The sequence below is a fragment of the Homarus americanus genome, unplaced genomic scaffold (assembly GCF_018991925.1).
Source record: "Homarus americanus isolate GMGI-L3 unplaced genomic scaffold, GMGI_Hamer_2.0 scaffold33468, whole genome shotgun sequence".
NCBI lineage: Eukaryota > Metazoa > Arthropoda > Malacostraca > Decapoda > Nephropidae > Homarus > Homarus americanus.
This window is the reverse complement of record NW_024714177.1, coordinates 1,294,850-1,311,052: the sequence shown is the minus strand read 5'-3', so window position 1 is coordinate 1,311,052 and position 16,203 is coordinate 1,294,850.

Below are 16,203 nucleotides of genomic sequence, written 5' to 3'. Positions count from 1 at the left end.
GTTGTTGTTGTATGTTGTTGTATGTTGTTGTTCCGGGATGAGGGATGTTGTGTCGGCATAAGAGGAGATCAAGTCAAATTACTTTACTCTCTGTTGAATGAAGTGATGGAATGAAGCCAAATTGAACTCCCACGAGACTACAAAGACACGACAAGGATAAAGAACTAGAATGACACATTAAACTTTCACTTAAACTCATAACAAACAAACAAACAAACAAACAAACAGTATATCTTCCCTTCCGGAGTAGTGTGTGTGTTTTTATTTTAATTTACTTTGTTGTTGTTGTTGTATATCACCTCCGCTTACGTCATCAACAGCGTATACGATGATGGACGAACGATGAAGGGCAGGCGGGTTGTGTGTTTAAGGGGGTTGTTATAAAAAGTGCGGTCGTCTACAAACCGCATTTTACTACATAAACGCCCGAAGAGTGAAGAGAAAACACAGTCAGCTGTTGATATTGGTCCCTCATCACTGGCTCCCATATAGTACCATAATAACAACCTGGCGGAAAGTCGTGTTAAATTCCCCTGTCCATCACACACACACACACTCGGTCACTCACACGCACTCGGTCACTCATACATACTCGGTCACTCACACACATACACACTCCAGTCACACACACACACACACACACACACACACACACACACACACACACACACACACACACACACACACACACACACACACTCGGTCACTCACACGCACTCGGTCACTCATACATACTCGGTCACTCACACACTCGGTCACTCTCCTCCTCCTCTTCTTTACATTGCAGGATTTGACTTTTTTGAGTCGTTTAAAAAAAATTATTTATTCCTATATTTCTGGTAAAAATTAATTTCCCTTAACTAATAACAATGACAATAATAAATAATAATAACAAACAATAACAATAATAATAAATAATAATAACAAATAATAATAAAAATAACACTAACAACAACAATAGTAACAATAACATCGACAACACTCTCAATCACCACCCACCAATCACTTCCTGGTAAATAAAACAAACACACTAACGACCCAACTACAATTCCTCGTCCATTTTATTATCAACATCAATCGGGTGCATTTAGCGCCAATGGGTCATCATTATCTCTCTATCCATTAACGTCCGCAGCTTCGAAACCATTTACCCCAAACAAATAGAACCCATTACTAAAGATCATTATCCAAGCATTATCCAGGTGGGTTAAACCAATGCCCCGGTGTTTCCTTAATTACCTATGTCATTAGTGAAGCAGCTCCAGGTACGCCAGAGTACTAAAGAGGCATATAAGACTCTGCTATAAATATTTATGGTATTATATTATTATTATTATTATTATTATTATTATTATTATTACGATGAACGGACATTACAGAACTGCTGCCGCCATTACCACTTTGAAGGACACGGCAATAGAGAGAGAGAGAGAGAGAGAGAGAGAGAGAGAGAGAGAGAGAGACTTTAGTATTCTGGTCACATTCGCCTGCACGCACACACGGACAAACCACACACACACACAAGTACACTTAACAAGCAAGGACACATACTGTATATCACGTGTGAGTAGTTATTTGGGATATAGATACACAAGACAACCTTAAGGTATCAACAGGTATAAAAGCTACACATACAAGCTTTTTATGTATCAACACACATGTAAGATTTAAGTATGTACACACAATAAAGCTTTAAGTATCAACATACACACATAAGCTTTAAATATCATGACACATGTAAGCTTCAAGTATCAGTATCGTTTCACTAAGCAGAGGTTTATACCCACACATTAACCTTCCTTCCTCCTCGACCAACTTTGGGATTACACCTACACGTCTCTCAGAGGGATTCCCTATTTTACCCGGGAGACACAAGGGCGGGTGTCCCTCGAGGTTCCCCTGATGGACGCGGGTGCTTTGGGTGAACGATGATCCTGCAGTGGTGTGATGTTATGTCTGTCTTTTCTTTGTCAATGAATAATGAATAGCAGAGGTAAAGATGGGAGAAATTTTATATTTTTTCAAGTTTTTAATCACTAAGGTGACGACGGCGGTGCCCCTCTGTCAAAAAAAAAATGAAGATTTCTAAAGCAGGAAGTGTATAAATGTTGCAAGGTTCACTGTGAAATAGTTAAAAAAAAAATAAACCACTTTGTTAAATCTCGCGAACGTGTTTTATTTTTATTACATTTAAGCTGTCAGTAAACCTCTGACCAGCCACAAATGACAACTAAACATCACTTGGCACCTAATGAGATCGACCCAAGTGTCATCACGGCCCAACCATCAGTAGGAGAGGTAAGTGACACACGATCAAGCTAACGCAGCCATCACGAACATGCACTTCTGGGGGTAAAATTTACACTCCCAGACACGTAAAGGTTTATCATTGTCTTCCTCGGCGGCAGGTTGGTCTTTTATGAGGCCTACTTCCTGCGGCGCTAGATACCGTGGCCTTCATATCCGTCCGCGTCTCTCTTAATCACCTTAGAAATATTAAAGATGATTATTTCCTCACCACACACACACACACACACACACACACACACACACACACACACACACACACACACGAGTCACTATTTGTTATATATCGTCCGACACCAAAGATACCTTCACTATAACAATCATCACTATAACCATCATCACTATAACCACCATCATCACTATAACCATCATCACTATAACCACCATCATCACTATAACCATCATCACTATAACCACCATCATCACTATAACCATCATCACTATAACCACCATCATCACTAACAACCATCGTCACTATAACCATCACTATAATAACCATCGTCACTATAACCACCATCATCACTATAACTATCATCACTATAACCACCATCGTCACTACCACCACCATCATCACAATAACCACCATCATCACTATAACCATCATCACTATAACCACCATCATCACTAACAACCATCGTCACTATAACCATCATCACTATAATAACCATCGTCACTATAACCACCATCATCACTATAACTATCATCAGTAACCACCATCAGCACTATAACCATCAACAGCACTATAACCACCATCATCATTATAACCACCATCATCACTATAACACCATCGTCACTATAACCACCATCATCACTATAACCCATCATCACTATAATAACCATCGTCACCATAACCACCATCATCACTATAACCACCATCATCAACCACCATCATCACTATAACCACCATCATCACTATAACCACCATCATCACTATAATAACCATCGTCACTATAACCACCATCATCACTATAACCACCATCATCACTATAACCACCATCATCACTATAACCACCATCATCACTATAACCACCATCATCACTATAACCACCATCACTATAACCACCATCATCACTATAACCATCAATAGCACTATAACCACCATCAGCACTATAACCATCATCATCACTATAACCACCATCATCACTATAACCACCATCAGCACTATAACCATCAATAGCACTATAACCACCATCAGCACTATAACCATCAACAGCACTATAACCACCATCATCACTATAACCACCATCATCACTATAACCACCATCATCACTATAACACCCATCATCATAAGATAATTTTAGATGAATATTCCAAGGTTCTTATTTTTGGTCAGTTGATTGATTATCTAGTTCATAAACAAAGTGTATAATAATTCTTCTTGGGGTAAAGGAAGTCAGCAATAAATTATCAAAATGATGATGATCTTTGCTATTTGGACCATGGTGTTGGGCGCAGTCGTTGGGGCGGTGGTGCTCATCTACGGTTTCATTCAATGGTTGAGCCACAGGTTGGAAAATGTGATAGTGACCGTGTATGATGACCTGATAATGAGCATCGGGCGCACTACCAATGAGCTGATAAGAAGTGGTGCTGCCGTCTGATGTGGCAGAAGAACTTATGAATATTGGTGACGTAGTCGGAACTTTACACGTCACTACTTTTCCTATGACAGTTTTTACGCCATACAGAATTAAAAAAAAAATCGTATCTATTAAAAATCCTTTTCTAAACTATTGTGCATTGTGAATTTACGTAACAATAACATGAGGTTATGGTGTATAATTATGAACCGCTGAGTCAGAATGAGTCAGCTGATAGTAAACAAGTGTCGTGGTTGGGCAGTACAGTCCAGTATCTAGTTTCATCATATGCTGTAATTGGAAGAGTTTTACTTTATATTGCCTTTGATCAAACATTTCCCTAATCATTATATAGTGGAATATTATGAACTAGTTAATTGAAATTGCTTAAGTCTATTATATTATTGTGCTTAATTACTAAAGGTTTAAGATGAACTTAGAAATTTACAATTCATCATTAATATGTAATACTCGTATGATGGAAAAGGTAGGGTGGGTGGGTGGGTGGGTGGGTGAGAGGGGTGCGGGGTAGAAGAAGGAAGGAGGGGGGGGGCAAAACAGTCATAACTTTTTGCCAGACCATGTATATGAGATCAATTATATCAAGTTGCTTTAAAATATTCTAGTGTCAGGATACGGGAGAGGGTGGATTGACGGTGTACAAGTCGGAAATGTTCCCAACTGTACCTAACACCGTCCATACTGCCTCCTCTTGTACCGAAGGCGAAGTATGCAGTGTACTATTATCCACATCGCTCTTTTATGGGACCCACTTTCACTTTCAATGGTCTTAAAAGCTACCGGGCGTCTCATAAACACTGTTCACTCACTAAAGGCATTAATCACGGTTTACAATTTCGAGCTTCTACACTACATAAAAACCATTTAGTTATGACAGATAAACCCCTTCTGTTCTCCTTCATCTTCTTCAACAAGGAGATGATGTTACTCGCCAACATGTAAAAACTCGTCTTAACAAGTAGAATCTGAGGTAAATCTTAAGTGTGAAGCACAAAATTTAGGATAAATACGTCAGCCAAAAGTGGAGAGAGAGAAAAAAACTCGCTTAAAACAGTATTGTGGACGACACAGGCGTCGGTGGCGTGTCAACTTATTTTCATTGTAGTTCTAATATAATCCCCCATGACACAACACGTAGGTTATCTTACTAGACAACACCCATTAACTTTTATATGAAATATTCACAAATAAACCGCGTTAATAGCGACGCGGTGGACGGCTTTACAAGTATTGATAAGACGTTAATACAATCAAAACAAGTTATAAAAAGTTATTAAATGTGATAAAATATTTAACCTGTAACATGTCTCACATCTCACGCTGATAACCTCCTGGTCCAACGAGTTTCACCGACCAAATTCCTGAGGACCATTACAGATGGCAAATTAACTCTGCCTCGCCACAACCGAACTGTGGAACAAAAACTTGCAAAACTCTGCACACGACCTCATTAACAGCTGACCTGACCAAGGACATAAATGAGTCTCGGTGCCCTGCGTCGTGTCGGTGTACCCTCCTCCAACGCCAGGTACCCTCCACCAGCACCAGGTACCCTCCACCAACGCCAGGTACCCTCCTCCAACACCAGGTACTGTCCTCCAACACCAGGTACCCTCCACCAACACCAGGTACCCTCCACCAACGCCAGGTACCCTCCACCAACGCCAGGTACCCTCCTCCAACGCCAGGTACCCTCCTCCAACGCCAGGTACCCTCCACCAACGCCAGGTACCCTCCTCCCAACGCCAGGTACCCTCCTCCAACACCAGGTACTGTCCTCCAACACCAGGTACCCTCCACCAACACCAGGTACCCTCCACCAACACCAGGTACCCTCCACCAACGCCAGATACCCTCCTCCAACGCCAGGTACCCTCCACCTGGTGAACTTGAAAATAACAAACAATAACAATGGTAGTAATATTAATAATCGTAATTATAAGAGCACTACTAATAATTAATATAAAAAAAATTATACCCAAATTAACACGTAAATATCAACCATGGCAGGACAGTTCCCACCGGGTAATTAAAACACAGTGAGGCTCATTACTACCAATCAAACCACAATGGCCATTACCTCTCACCGTGACACCTGCCCACACCTGCCGCTGTCACCTTCATGCCTTACCTATCGCCCTACCTGCTTCTACCTAGTCCCTCTCTGACACTATATTCCCTTGAGTACAATAGTTATCATACTCATGTGGTTGAGATAATCATACTCATGTGGTCAAGTCATCATACTCATGTGGTTAAGTCATCGTACACTCCAGGGTAAAGAATTGATTTCCAGGAGACCTCAAGACCTGGTACGTGTCGTAATCTGGGAATAATGACTCTCAACCCCTTAAATTATGGGAGAGAGAGAGAGAGAGAGAGAGAGAGAGAGAGAGAGAGAGAGAGAGTGGGGGGTAAACAAACAGGCAGAGACAGAGACACACAGACAGACAGAAAAATAAAGAGACAGACGGACAGAAAAAGAGAGACAGTCAGACAAGAGAGACAGATAAACAGAGACAAGACAAACACAGACAGACAGACAAACAGAGACAGAAAGAGAGATAATGACAGACAAAGAGAGAGAGACAGAGAAGGGGAAAAAGGTTATATTTGGCGAGTGAATTACCTGGGCGGGGACGAACACGGGGTTAATTTCATGGTACAACCTCATGGCATCCAGACGGAGTATCATGACCGCCCTGATTATCTACCGAGACGAGGCAGCAAATTAAACCCAGGTACCCTCCACCATGGCCAGGTACCCTCCAACATGGCCAGGTACCCTCCACCATGGCCAGGTACCCTCCAACGTGGCCAGGTAAGTACCCTCCAACATGGCCAGGTAAGTACCCTCCAACATGGCCAGGTAAGTACCCTCCAACATGGCCAGGTAAGTACCCTCCAACATGGCCAGGTAATTACCCTCCAACATGACCAGGTACACTCCAACATGGCCAGGAAGGTACCCTCCAATATGACCAGGTACACTCCAACATGGCCAGGTATGTACCCTCCAACATGGCCAGGTATGTACCCTCCAACATGGCCAGGTATGTACTAGGTACTCTCCATCAAGGCCAGATACCCTCATCTCGGCTAACTACCCTCTCTCAAGACCCAGATAATCCTCACCAGTAGGCAGGAAATTAGGTAGATAGTCACTGAATAGTTTTTATTGTGATATTTTTAAGGGATTCACTCCAACGAACCACTACAAACCTTCAAACACAAATAAGGGTTTAACGTGTCTTTAACGCGTCAAATACTAAAATTTCGGACAAGATAAAAGTGGTGGTTTGGGATGCAATTTCACAAAAGCACTCCCCTCCCTCCCAACTCTCTCGTGTCTTTTTGTAAATTTCTGGAACGATTTTAAGATAACGAGGGTTTTTTTTTTCCAGGTAGCTCGACGGTTAATGGTACATATGTGTGTACAGTATCACATATACCGATTGTGACATTTACCCAAGAGTATCCAAGAATGTATTTAGTTGATCCTAGAAAAAAAATTAAGAAATCTAAAAAAAATACTACGCGCTGGATCATATAAGTTCAGTCCTGTTAACAATCTTGGGGAGGAATGGAAGGACAAACGTACGGACGAACAGAGGGACAGACAGATGTTCAACTTAACCCCCCCCCACCCCACCCCCCAGGCATTCAGCGAGGTATAAAAATTAAAAACCACCTCATGAACGACACCTAGATACCTGTACACGCTATTAACCATCCCTCACAATCAACAAAAGATATATACTGGTTTAATTACCTATGTATATACGTCCATCACCACTTCTTATTTACCGCTTTGCAATTAGTCAGTGAACCCTCCGTGCTCTGACACACACCCACACGGAGATGACTTCATTACTTCCCACCTGAGCACCACCAGCACCACCTCACCTGGGCTTGACAAACAACACACATACGACAACCTCAAGTACCTCTGCCCCGTAAACAGAATCAACAAGTGGCCAGTGGCTATTCCCCCTAAGACATGCTGGTAGTAGTAGTAGTGGTAGTAGTAGTAGTAGTAGTAGTACACTCAAAATAAAACTGAACTAATAATAAGATCATCTTAGCATATATTAACCCAGCTCTCGAACAGTCACCATGGTAAGGTAAAATATTGAATTATAATTATACTGTTATTGTAAATTAATGTAGTCGCCGCTGGAAACTATCTCATATCATCGTTTTCTTTACACACACAAAAATATACTGTTACCATGACGTTTGGGTTAATTTGGGCATCATGTCCACCAAAAGTTTACCTGTACACCTCATCACGTGTATACCGAATCTACCAAGTTTAGTAAAAATCCACAAACCCGTTCTAGAATTATTTGGGGGGACAGACAGACAGACAGACAGACAGACAGAAAACAATACCCTGTCCTGTACTTGTAGGTGAGGTTAAAAATAAAAAAAACTCCCTTTCATTCTCATCTCCTTCCTCTGGTTTCAGTGTGACCATGTAAACACCACACTCCTAGATATAACAGAATGAGGAAAAGTTTACCAGTGATCATCCTAACAGCCACAAGCCTTACATTCTACTCTCGTCTACACCACATGACCTTCATCTGTGAGCCAATAATCATTACTCCCACACACGCCCACAACCGCCCACATTCACCAACCCACCTCCCCACCCATACCCGTTAGCATTCACTCCACCCACATCTCCACTCCACCTATTGAGCTTAAACCCAGTCATATCCACACCGGTGCCCCCCCCCCCTCTCTCGATGGATAAATGGGCGGGTGTTAGTGGGTGTGTATGTGGGAGGGATGGGCATTGGTGGTAGTACGTGGGAGAGGTGGGTGTGAATGGGTGGGTGTGGGTGTATGTAGGTAGAGGTGGGGGTATGTGGATGTGAATGGATGTACGTGGGAGAGATGGGCGTGGGTGGGTGTGAGTGGGTGGGTGGGTGGGTGACAGATGCCTCTCTTTACTTTATGGTTCTCACATAACCGGTGCTTAATTTGTGCTTTTGTTGGCTCTGGTCCCGCTATTGTTAACAGCTAGTTTATGCCGGGTGCTAACAATAGACCAACCAGACGTTAGTAGGTACCTGCATATTGATTGGTATGCTGGTGGCTCTGCAGGTGGTGGTAGTTCTGGTGAAGGTGGTAGTGATGGTGAAGGTGGTAGTGATGGTAGTGGTGATGGTAAAGGTGGAGGTGGTGGTGGTGATGGTAAAGGTGGTGGTGGTGAAGGTGGTAGTGATGATAGCGGTGATGGTAAAGGTGGAGGTGGTGGTGGTGGTGGTGGTGGTGGTGGATGGTAAAGGTGGTGAGGTGGTGGTGGTAGTGGTGATGGTAAAGGTGGTGGTGGTGAAGGTGGTAGTGATGGTAGTGGTGATGGTAAAGGTGGAGGTGGTGGTAGTGGTGGTGGTGGTAAAGGTGGTGGTGGTGGAGGTGGTAGTGATGATAGTGGTGATGGTAAAGGTGGTGTTGGTAAAGGTGGTGGCGGTGCCATTGCTATTATTGTTGTTAGTTGACCTCGGACACGGCATAAAATTTTTATTTATTTATTTTTAAAGTTTCAGCAAAATTAACCTAGAAACTTTTATGAACCTGAAAAGTTTACTGGGGCGGCAGGACAACGACGCACTGTCGATGATAACGCCACCAAAATGAACTAAAAACAAATCAACAATGAAATAGACTTGTGGCAGCATAAGTGTTGTGTCAGGCATGAGGAAATAACTGTTGCCGTGATGGTGTTAGCGGGACACACCAGGTAAGGCAGGTGGTGGTGGTGGTGATAGTGACGGTGGAGATAGTGATGGTAGTGGTGAAGGTGGTGGTGGTGATAGTGACGGCGGAGATAGTGATGGATGTGGTGAAGGTGGTGGTGGTGATAGTGACGGCGGAGATAGTGATGGTAGTGGTGAAGGTGGTGGTGGTGGTGGTGAATAATGATAGTAGAACTGATGGTGGTGAAATGGAATCGTGTCGTCGACTTAAACAAAGGAGGACACCGACTACCACCCTACGGAACTCCCTCCCTCAAAGTGTATCTCTCAAAGCACTCCAAAACATCCTACTTTAAATACACTCTTTGGCTAGGGGGAGGGGGGACGCTTCGGTGAATAAACGTTGAGATAGATACTCGCCCGATCTCTCCCGGTACCATAGATACTCGCCCGATCTCTCCCGGTACCATAGATACTCGCCCGATCTCTCCCGGTACCTCTGACTGATCAACCATACTCGTCCGATCTCTCCCGGTACCATAGATACTCGCCCGATCTCTCCCGGTACCTCTGACTGATCAACCATACTCGCCCGATCTCTCCCGGTACCTCTGACTGATCAACCATACTCGCCCCATCTCTCCCGGTACCTCTGACTGATCAACCATACTCGCCCGATCTCTCCCGGTACCTCTGACTGATCAACCATACTCGACCGATCTCTCCCGGTACCTCTGACTGATCAACCATACTCGCCCGATCTCTCCCGGTACCTCTGACTGATCAACCAAACCTCTGACACGAAATTTTCCCTCCACAGTTGTGACATTTTGACAAAAGTTCATCATGTACAAATATTTTTTTCATTTAATTCAAAGACACGTATAATTCTCAAGACTGAACTAACGGAATTTGCCTGACGATTGCTTTAGCGGACGCACGGACGCACGGGACTTTATTAGAGGTGATATAAGAAAAAATAACGCGTGTAGTAAGTGCCAGTGAGGCCAAAGCGAGTGTGACGGTGAGAGAGAAAGAAAAAAGAAACTGAAATATATATTGTAAAAACTGGAGTGTGGAGTCAATTCAACGTTATTTTAATAGATGACCTTAAAAAAATCAATCAGAATACACACACACACACACACCAATGACTGGCGTATAGTTAGAGTAGAGGCCACAGTACCTGCGCAGTTAATAAACACATGAAAGTTGAGACACTGAAGACAGGTGAGGCTCTCCAGATCGACCTACACTGTGCTCTAATGACCCAATACCAATAGGTGTTGAGGACTTCCAGGTGGTGTTGAGGACTTCCAGGTGGTGTCAGGGACTTCCAGGTGGTGTCAAGGACTTCCAGGTGGTGTCAAGGACTTCTAGATGGTGTCAAGGACTTCCAGGTGATCAAACAGGAGAGAAGAGGAGAGGAGAGGAGAGGAGAGGAGAGAGTGACAATGAAATACAGCAACGGAGACATTCATTGCACATTGAGTGAATTATTGCAGAGTTGCTCAATTGTCAGGATGTGTCAGCGGAGGAAGAAGGAAGGGAGGGAGGGGGGAGAGGAGGAGGAAAGGGGGAGGGAGAGGAGGGGGAAAGGTGGAGGGAGAGGAGGGGAAGGAGAGGAGGGAGGGGAGGAAAGAAGAGGAGGGAGAGGGGGAGGAGGAGAAGGAGGTCGAGCAGGTGCAACATCACAGGCGTCCTACAAATCACTATCACGTGTAATTCAACATTAATAAAGACTTCCCTGTCACCCCTCGTCCGGCCCACACACTAAAATCTTCCCTCGTAAAAATGACACTAAAATATACAGGTATCGCTGCCCCTTGTTGGACTTGTGGCGGGGTAAGTTTGTTCAGCCATCATCACATCCTTCGGTATTGATATATGAGGTGTTGATAATAATAATAATCAACACATTTCCGATATTACAAGAGGTAGAAGTTAAATGTGTATTTCTTAGTAAATTTGCTTCTGTGCGCTTCCTGACCTTCATTTATTTTTAGCAGAGGAAGAGTGGGAACGACGATATTGACATGGGCCATCGAGGTAAGAATTTATTACCTACGAGAAAAAAAAATGAGAAAAATGCAATTGCGTTTTGTACACCTGGCCAAACATCACTGATCACTAACTCATGTTGGGGATAATACATTACTAAATATATATGGTATCATACACACATACCTTCAGCACTGCAGGTAAAGTATAATAACCTATCATCTCTCTGGAAACTATCTTGTAGAAACAGCTGGTTTAACTGCTGGAGTTAGTTCGTCACTGGTTAACTAATCCTCACTAGTTCTCAGGCCAAGAATTTAGCCAAATTTATCATATCATAACCTAACCTAACCTAACCTAACCTAACCTAACCTAAACTAAACTAAACTAAACTAAACTAAACTAAACTAAACTAACCGAACCTAACCTAACCTAACCTAACCTAAACTAATCAAACCTACCGCTAATTAAACGTAATCAAACCTCCTAACCTATACCTAAACTAAACTAACCTAACCTAACCAAATCGTAACCAAACTTAACCTCACCCTCATTCACCCTACCCTAACCTAACCCACCACACCCTAACCCACCATACCCTACCGTAACCCACCATACGATACCCTAACCCACCACACCCTAACCCACCCTACCCTACCCTAACCCACCCTACCCTACCCTACCCCACCATACGCTACCCTAACCCACCACACCCTAACCCAACCCACCCTACCCACCCTACCCTAACCCACCATACCCTACCCTAACCCACCTTAACTCCCCTTCCCTAACCCACCATACCCTAACCCACCATACGCTACCCTAACCCACCTTAACTCCCCTGCCCTAACCCACCCCCCTAACCTAACCAAAACACATCTCACAACCCACATATATATTAGTTAACCCTTTAAGGACTAACTATAACAGTAAAGACGGATCAATACACCACAACTGGAAGCTCAATTAATAAAATATAAATAGAAAATAATATAAAAAATTCCTCTATGATACACATTACCGAGTTCATTGTTATTATATTCTGGATAATTTAATAATACCTGTAAATCTTAAGTGCGTCTGGTTGGGTTGTGTTCGCCGTGAGGAAGAGTTTTTATTTATTTTACTATATTATAAATGACTGTTTGAACTTTTGTAATGACTGTATCGCATTACAACCTAACTGCTACATTGTAATGATAATGAGACTGTACTACATAAACCCTTGTTGGTCGTAAACAGGTTAGTTGACGTCAATACAGTAGAGAAAGTGGATTGTTAACTGATAGCAAAGTTACAGTATAGTCTTATGCCATGATGATATGACTTTAGTCTTTATGTATAGTGTGTGTGTGTGTGTGTGTGTGTGTGTGTATCTGTGTGTCCGTTTCCTTGTGTGTGTCCTCTTGTGCATATATATCCCCCTCCCACAAGCCTTTTCCACCAATACGTCGAGTGGGTGACATCAAGAAAGAGACACACACACACTCCCCTCCCTCTTAACTACTGTACCAGATGCTTCACGTCACGGTACTCATAACGACCCAATATTTCCATCAGGTTAACCCGTCGCTTCCTATCACCCCACAACCCTGGTATTACCCATCATCAGCACGTCCTCCCTCAGACCACTCGACACCATGCTTTCCGGTCATGCACGCATACCTCTGCCGCTTCCTGGACGAAACGGGGTCATAAAATTAATGCTTTTCCTATTTTTCTATGATTTTCCTTATTAAAAAAATATAATAGGTTGAGAGAGAGAGAGTTGGGAAGACTTATCACTGAAAATAACTTATAAAAACATAATAAAAGTGACTATTTATCATTCTAGCTTATGGTTGATCTCTTAGGAATTGATTTTGATTATTATTGTTACTTTATAAATGCACATGAAGACTAAACCCATGTATATTATTTACCTGTCAACAACATGGTGTATTTGGATCACAAAACACAACCTACCTGGCTCTCTACCACCAACTTAGGGTATACCTGTGTGTGTGTGTGGTTGTGTCATACAGATTTCAAATAGTCTACAGTATTAAATTGGATAATCAATAACAGTCACACCTTTGTTTTTGAATGGAAAGGTTAGCACTACATGATCAAAATCACTCGATTCACCTGGGAAGAAATTAGGCCCTTAGGTAAACACCCCCCCCTGGTGTGATATATACCCAAACCCAGGAAGTATATATTCCCCTAAGTTATCCAATCTAATTCTATCCAGTAGAGTATATCCCTTGTCTTGTCCGATTACCTGCATGGATGGGTAACGGATCAGTGAAAATGACTTATAAAAATGACGGGTGTGCAGAGGTCACCATTAACTGTACTGCTCCTGCAACACTAAGGTCCAAGGTCTCGTCTTTACACCCCTGTATTGACAAAAAGGGAGAGAGAGAGAGAGTGTGTATGAGAGAGAGAGAATGAGAGAGAGATAGAGAGCGTGACAAAAAGAGAGAGAGGGAGTGTGTGTAAGAGAATGAGAGAGAGATAGAGAGAGTGACAGAAAGAGAGAGTGTGTGTGTGTGTGTGTGTGTGTGTGTGAAAGAGAGATAGAGAGCGTGACAGAGAAAGAGAGAAAGATAAACCAGATCACCCCGTGTACTGTACTGGTGAGAGATGAACAACACAGGGAGGGAGGAACCTCAAAAGTGAACCAGCTCTTCTCCAGGAGGTGCAATATACCACTACCACGGTTGAAGGGCAGCGCCGTGACTGAGTGATGACAAGTCAACACTCCCACCGCACAATATCACTACACAAGACATCCTGGTGGATACTTGAGCACGTTATTGGTGGGTTGAAGCGTCTGCCTAATGGTGCTTGACGCAATAACTGGTTATCATGTGTAAAGTCTCCGGGGTTTATTGAGCAACACTGATTTCTAAGGTGGTATTTACTCATAATGGATAATTCAACCGTGAAAAGGATGAAAAAATGGAGTTTGAGGGGTAGGGAGGGGGGAGGGGAGGGGGGGAGGGAGGAGGGGGAGCGTTACCTCTTTCGCCTTGTGTACCGTGGTGGTATCTCTCATGGCCAGGTTTACCATAGCGACATCTATCATGGCCAGGTGTACCGTAGCGTCACCTCTCGTAGCGTCACCTCATGGTCAGGAAAGACGCTGATAGGGTTACATCCCCCCCCCGTTATGACAAAAATAATTATACGACAGCTGAATATAAAAGCTGCAGACATATGCGAGTGAGCGACATTACCAAACCAAGAGAGCAGGAGCGACCTAACAGCCCCGAACACCTCCCAGGCCATGTGACCACTGAGGCCTCTGTGTCCAGGGTCGGTTTTCAGGGGGAACTCCCAAGGCGGCCGACACGAGGCGATTGAATGATGAAGGTAATCTGGTGTGAAATTATCGCTCTTGTCAGCCGCAGACGGACGTTTAAACCGTGCTGATATCTACCCGGGATATATATATATATATATATATATATATATATATATATATATATATATATATATATATATATATATATATATATATATATATATATATATATATATTCCTAGATTTATTATTGGCTGTGATAACCTGTCATCACGTGTGACAAGGTTGGCGCTGTGTCCTCACCACGTCGTACAACACGGCACAAAAATCAATAATATTAAACAACCTCTGAGAAAAAACACAATCTTCATGGTTTACTTCCTGGTGTTCATCCGGACGTGAAATTTCTGTACCGATCGCTAAAGGGATGGGGAGCTACTGAGCGTGGATGAAGAGGGATGACAACACCAGAGCTGGGCGGATGTTGAGGATGACTGAGTGCCAGGGACAGTGGGTGATACAAGACGGCTGAATACCAAGCATAAGTTACCAAGGATGACTGGATACCAGTGAGGGGCAAGTACAAGGGACAGAAGGACTTTAAAGTACAAGGAGACGGATGACCAAGGGAGGGCAAATACCAAAAGGTGAAGAGTCGCATGAGGAGAAGGAACACAACAACACAGCTACCACGTTCCCTCCTGGCTAGACGGGTAAGTACCAAGAAAGGAAGAACGAATACCAGGAAAGGTCACATCCCAGGAATAACAATAATACTAAACAAGCAATCGTGCAGGAAGGCTAGGTGAACAACACAGGTAAACGACCCCCGGAGCCCCGCCACGACCTGCTCTCAGACGGGGAAGTAGAAGCACAGCGGAAGTGACGACGAAGTGAGGTAAGTGCCCCCACGGGAAAGAAAACACAGATACTGGTAGAAAACGTTCAACCATGAGGACACCCCCCCCCCCACCACCACCCCCCACACACACACCTCCGGTAATGGTGCTACAAATGGGATACTTGGCTGGAATTTATATTAACTGATCTGAGTAACCTCTACCCCTTTCCCCAGTACGATAGGCCAGACCGTCCGTCCGTCAGTTCCAAGTAAAATAGAAGCTCGAGTGGGGGAAAAATTATAATCGTGATGAATAATATTAAAAGCCACGTAAAATACTGTATACATATAAAATACATACTTGAATTAATATCAATAATAAAAGCAACAAAACAAGGAACCAAAAATTACAAAACATAATGATTAGGTTAGGTAGAGTCTCAGCACGTGACA